The sequence below is a fragment of the Mustela lutreola genome, chromosome 8 (assembly GCF_030435805.1).
Source record: "Mustela lutreola isolate mMusLut2 chromosome 8, mMusLut2.pri, whole genome shotgun sequence".
NCBI classification, from domain to species: Eukaryota; Metazoa; Chordata; class Mammalia; order Carnivora; family Mustelidae; genus Mustela; species Mustela lutreola.
Genome location: NC_081297.1, coordinates 39365403 through 39371111, shown reverse-complemented (window position 1 = coordinate 39371111; position 5709 = coordinate 39365403). Strand labels below are relative to the sequence as shown.

At 30.8% G+C, this 5709-nt stretch overlaps 1 non-coding gene across 1 annotated transcript; it reads left to right on the top strand.

Annotated features, from left to right (window-relative positions):
- Positions 1–5396: 5396 nt before the first annotated feature.
- On the top strand, positions 5397–5503 carry LOC131840012 (U6 spliceosomal RNA). The gene has a single exon (XR_009357132.1). It is a non-coding gene; the product is annotated as a U6 spliceosomal RNA (small nuclear RNA).
- Positions 5504–5709: the final 206 nt, after the last annotated feature.

Sequence of the window (5709 nt, the reverse complement as noted above, 5' to 3'; positions counted from 1 at the left end):
CAAAATTCAAAATCCAGCAGCAATCAAATTTGAGGACTTTGGTACAACCCAAATTTAAGTTGAGATCCCCAAAGCACAAGGAGAAGCAGAAATAAGACTATAGCCTACCTTGCCTTCTGTGTAAACTGAGAAAGCCAATCACTGAATTTGGAGTATGATTGTCTTGTAGAGTCTCAGATATAAGAGAAAATCCTGCCAAGGGGGACCATACCATTACTATAGCTCTTAATTATCCCTACTCAATAAGAGTTTCAAATATAATGTCTTGAACATAGCAAAATGTAACAAAGCACACAAAGAAAAACCATTAACAAGATTTGATAGACAAAATGGGATTAAGTATGATGTTAAAATGATCAATAAAGATTGTAAAATGGCTTGATTACTCTGCTCAAAGAAATGAGAGGGGAAGCAAATTGAACAAAAAACTGAAACGAAAAATGATATTGTGAAAGGTTTTATAAATTAACCAAATGGATACTCTAGAACTTTAAAGATATGACAGCTAATTTAAGATACCGCAGGGGTGCCTGGGTGGCTCACTTAATTAAACCTCCAATTCTTTTTCCTTTTTTTTTAACACCTTAATTTTATTTTATCTCTTTAATTTGGCTCAGGTCATGATGTCAGGGTTGTGAAATAGAGCCCAGAGTTGGGCTCTGTGCTGAGCCTGGAGCCTGCTTAAGATTCTTTTCCCTTCTTTTTCTATCCCTCCCTGCGCTCTCACTTGCTCACTCTCTCTTGCTTGCAAATAAATAGATAGATAATAGACAAAGCAAAATAAAAGCAGATTATGAAAATAAATATAAAGATTTTGAAATGAAAACAAGTTCAAAATAAAATAGAGAAGACCTACACAGCTAAAAGTTCATTCAGAAAATCTACTATTAAAGAAGTCAGTATGACACAATGTTAAGATATCAAAAGAATTGAGCACGTACTTTACAGAAAGGGTAATCCAAATGGCCACTCATATATAAAAACTGTTTATCTTTATTATGAATCTGGAATTAAATTAAATTAAATTAAAAATAAATTAAAACCTAAAATGACATACTATTACACAGTTACCATATTGGACAACAGTATAATTGCCTTGCAAGAATGTGAAAGAATGAAAGTGCCCATAATAAAAATATTTGAGGTAAGTTGGACAATATTTAGAAAACTTAAAAATAAAAATAAAAATTTGGTCCATTCCTAGAAATACAACATGGAACTCAATGAATATTTTCACCAGGATATGCAAACAGATGATTATAGCTATTTCATTCATAACGGCAGATCAGTAGCGGTCTATTTGCACAATGTTACATTAAATAAGAGAGAATATAAACAAACTGGGAGGAGGGGCTAGGTTGTTATCATAAACAGATCTTCTATGGTGCTGATTATGTTCTATTTCTCAAAATCTTTAAGTTAAAAAAGTTTTCAAATTTATATCTAGATAGATAGATGATAGATAGACAGATATCCCAGAAGCTGCAATGCTAGGCTAAGACCAGGCTTTAAAGGGCTTTTCTATACTCTACTAAATACTTGAAACCATTCATTATATCCTAGCTCAGTGTTCAAATCTCCATTTGTTTCCTCAGTTTCCTAATATTTATCTTAAGGTGACCTGATCCAGACTTTTGATCACCTTTGTCTAAATATTTCTATTTTAACAAAATCCTTTTTAACACTGAGAGACTAAAACTTAGAAAAATACTCTGATTGTTATCTCACTAGAGTGGAAAATATATAGTTACCCATTAACTAATGATATCCATGTCTACATTAGATCCATGACATTTTTAATTCTTGGGAACTTTTGGTTACATGAAATTTTTAAGCTTCCTTTAAATGAAGCTTTAAGCCATCACCACATGAATAAAATTAAAGAACCAAATGAAAAGAGACCAAGTATTTACAGAGTAATAGAATGTGCAGTGGAAAGAGTACAATTCTGAAATCATAAAGCCTAAACTAGTGTGATGCATCTTTACTAGCCATGTAATCATAAACCAGTTATCTAAATGTGTTAGCCTCAGTTTTTTCACCCATGAAATGGTGATGATAATACTTATTATGCAGCGTTGTTGTGTGGATGTGATGAAGCATGGAGCATGAGAGTCTCCTATTCCATGCTAAAATGATAGCTATTTTTATACTTATAATAATTCTAGTAATAGTAATTATATTGTTCAAAATGGTAATATTCATTTATATTGAGGCATTGTATTGGCTATTCATTTACCAAAATAAATTTCATTTTACTTTACCCCCTGTGAGGATATATATTCCCTAATTCAATATGAATCTCATTATGAATAATAATTATTATAATAAATATGCTGATTTTTCTTCTATTTATTTTTAGGGAGGTATCCTTTACTGTTGAACATAAAGAAACTTAAGCAAGTCTGTCTTATTCAAAATTTGCATGCTGCTTTCTTATGAAACTAGATTATAGAGTTGTATGAAATAAATTCATGCAATTAAGACATTGATGTTTGGAAAACTGGGTGGTCAGTTTAGTATTTCAAAAGAAGATTTTAAATTTAAACCTTAAAACTGAGCTCTTTCAGCCTTATTTATAGACCATCCTTCATGCTTCATAAGTACTGCTCCATTGTAAACTAAGTAATAGTTTTTGTCACAGTGTATATAACGAAAATGGATTTTATATTCTATTATTTCAGAGTTAGTTGCAGTTTCTACAGCCTTACTTCCTTTTTTGAAAAATAGATTAATTCTACAAAAAGTTTTTTCCAGCTTTATTGAAAAAAAAACAACATATTATAATTTGTAAATTTAAGAAATGATTTCTTATAACATTGCAAACTTTTAACATTGTGTAAATTTTGTACAATTTGATAAATTGGTATACATCTTTATTGCAATATAATCTACATAAAAATGTTAATACATCTACTATCTCGTATAGTTGCCACTGTTTTTCATGCATGTATCGTAAGGAATTTTAAGATCTACTCTCTTAGCAACTTTTATGTATATAGTACAGTAGAGTTAAACTTCAGAGGTCTTGTGGGTTTTGTTCCAGACTGCCTCAATAAAGTGATTATCTCAATAAACTAAGTCAAATGATTATTTTTTTTGGTTTCCCAGTGCATATAAAAAATTATGTTTCCCAGTGCATATAAAAAATAAACACTATACTGTACTGCTCAAAAGCATTTTTTTTTAAAGAAAAACAATGTATATACCTTAAGTAAACTAGTTCTGAGTTTTCAGTGGGTCATAATTACTGATCACAGATCACCATAACAAATACAATAATAATGAAAAAACTTGAAATATTGCAAGAATTACCAACATGTGACAGAGAGACACAAAATGAACAAATGTTGTTAGAAAAATGGTGGCAGCAGGCCTCTTTTATACAAGATTGCTATAAACTTTCAACTTGTAAGAATGTGATATATGCAAAGTTTAATGAAGGGAAGCACAATTAAGAAAGTATGTATATTTTATTAACTATGATCATCATGCTGTACATTAGATCCCCAGAACTTTTTCATATTATAGTTGCAAGTTTGCACCCTTTGACCACCTTACTCCACCCCAGGTTCACCCCTTGTCAACTCAACTCTAAGTTTCCATTAGTTTTCCTTTTCCTCAGATTCTCTATGTAAGGGATATCATAATACATAAATTAAAAAATATATAAAATCTATGAAATATTTCACTTAGTATAATACCTTCAAGATCCATCCATGCTGTTGTAAATGGCAGTATTTCTTAATTTTTCATGGTTAAGTAGTATTCCATAGTATATATTTACCATACTTATTTTATTCATTCATCCATTAATGGATACTGAAGTTATTTCCATCTCTTGCTTAGAGTTAATAATTTTATAAATGAACATAAGAGTGCAGATATGTCTTTGAACAGTGACTTCGTTTCCTTTAGATAGATACGTAGAAGTGGGATTACTGAATCATATGGTAATTTTACTTTTAATAATATGAATCATCTCCATACTGTTTTCCATACAAATTTATATCCCTATCACAGTGCATAAGTTCCCCATTTTCCTCAATATTTACCAAAATTTGTTAGTTTCAATTTTTTGGTAGTATATATTCTAATATCTTGCTGTGTTTTTCAGAGGTAAACAACAACAACAACATAAGGACTTTGCCCTGAGATTTTTATGTTGAGCACTTTTTAATGCTCCTGTTGGTCATTTATATAACTTTTTTGAAAAAAAAAAGTCTATTGAGATCCTTTTGCTATTTTTTAAATTATATATTTTTTTCTATTTGTATCTGTTGGTTATTAACCTCTTTTCAGATATAAGATTTGGAAGTATTTTCTTACATTCTGTGGATTGTGTTTTCATTCTCTCTCTCTTTTTTTTGGCTATGCAGAAACTTTAGTTTGATGTAATACCATTTATTTATTTTTGCTTTTTTTGCTTGTGTTTTTGGTCTGGTATCCAAAAAACTATTGGCAAGACCACTGTCAAGGAGAATTCTTCCTATGTTTTCCTTTAGGAAATTTAGTTTCATGCATCACCTTTAAGTCTTTAATCTATTTCAAGTTAAGACTTATGAGTGATATAAGGTTCCAGTTCCATACTGTTTATGTGACTATTCAGTTTTAAATATCATTTATTGAACAGACTATCTTTACCCATTAGATATGTTGGCCCCTGTCAAATATTAGCTGACTGTATGAAAGGATTTATTTCTGGACTCTCAATTCTGTTCTACTTGTTTATTGGTCTGTTTTTATGCCAGTATACTTTCTTGTTTTGAGCATGAGGGCTTTGTAGTATAGTTTCAAATCAAGAAGTGTAATTTCCCATCTTCATTCTTTCTCAGAACTGCTTTGATTATTTGTTGTCTTTTATGGTCTCATATAAATTTTAGGATTCTTTACTTACTTCTGTAAAAAAATAATGTTGGATTTTTTTTTAAGATTTTTAATTTATTTATTTGACAGAGAGAGATGACAAGCAGGCAGAGAGGCAGGCAGAGAGAGAAGAGGAAGCAGGCTTCCTGCTGAGCAGAGAGCCTGATGCGGGGCTCGATCCCAGGACCCTGGGATCATGACCTGAGCCGAAGGCAGCGGCTCAACCCACTGAGCCACCCAGGCACCCCTAACATTGGATTTTTGATAGGAATTGGATTTACAGATGGTTTTCGGTAGTATGGACATTTTAACAATGTTAATTCTTACCATTCATAAATATGAGCTATCTTTCCATTTGTGTCTCCTTCAATTTCTTTATCAATGTCATAGTTTATGGAGTACAGATCTTTCATCTTCTTAGTTAAATCTATTCCTAAGTATTTTTTACTTTTGATGCTATTGTGAATTAGATTGTTTTCTTTATTTTTTTCAGATAGTTCATCATTAGAGTGTTAAAATGCTCCTGTCTTGTGCTTACTTTGGCAGCACATATACTAAAATTGGAATGATGCAGAGAAGATTAGCGTGATCACTGAACAAGGATGACATGAAAAACTGGGACGCATTCCATATTAAAAAAAAATGAAACAAAACAAAATTCTTGTCTTTTATATATTGATCTTGTATTTGGCAGCTTTACTAAATTTGTTTATTCAAATTTTTTTGTGAAGTTTTTAGGATTTTTTAACATGTAAGTTCATGTTATCCAAAAAAAGAAAATTTTACTTCTTCCTTTTTTTTTTGGAGTCTCTTATTTCTTTGTGTTCCTTGTTTCTCTGGCTA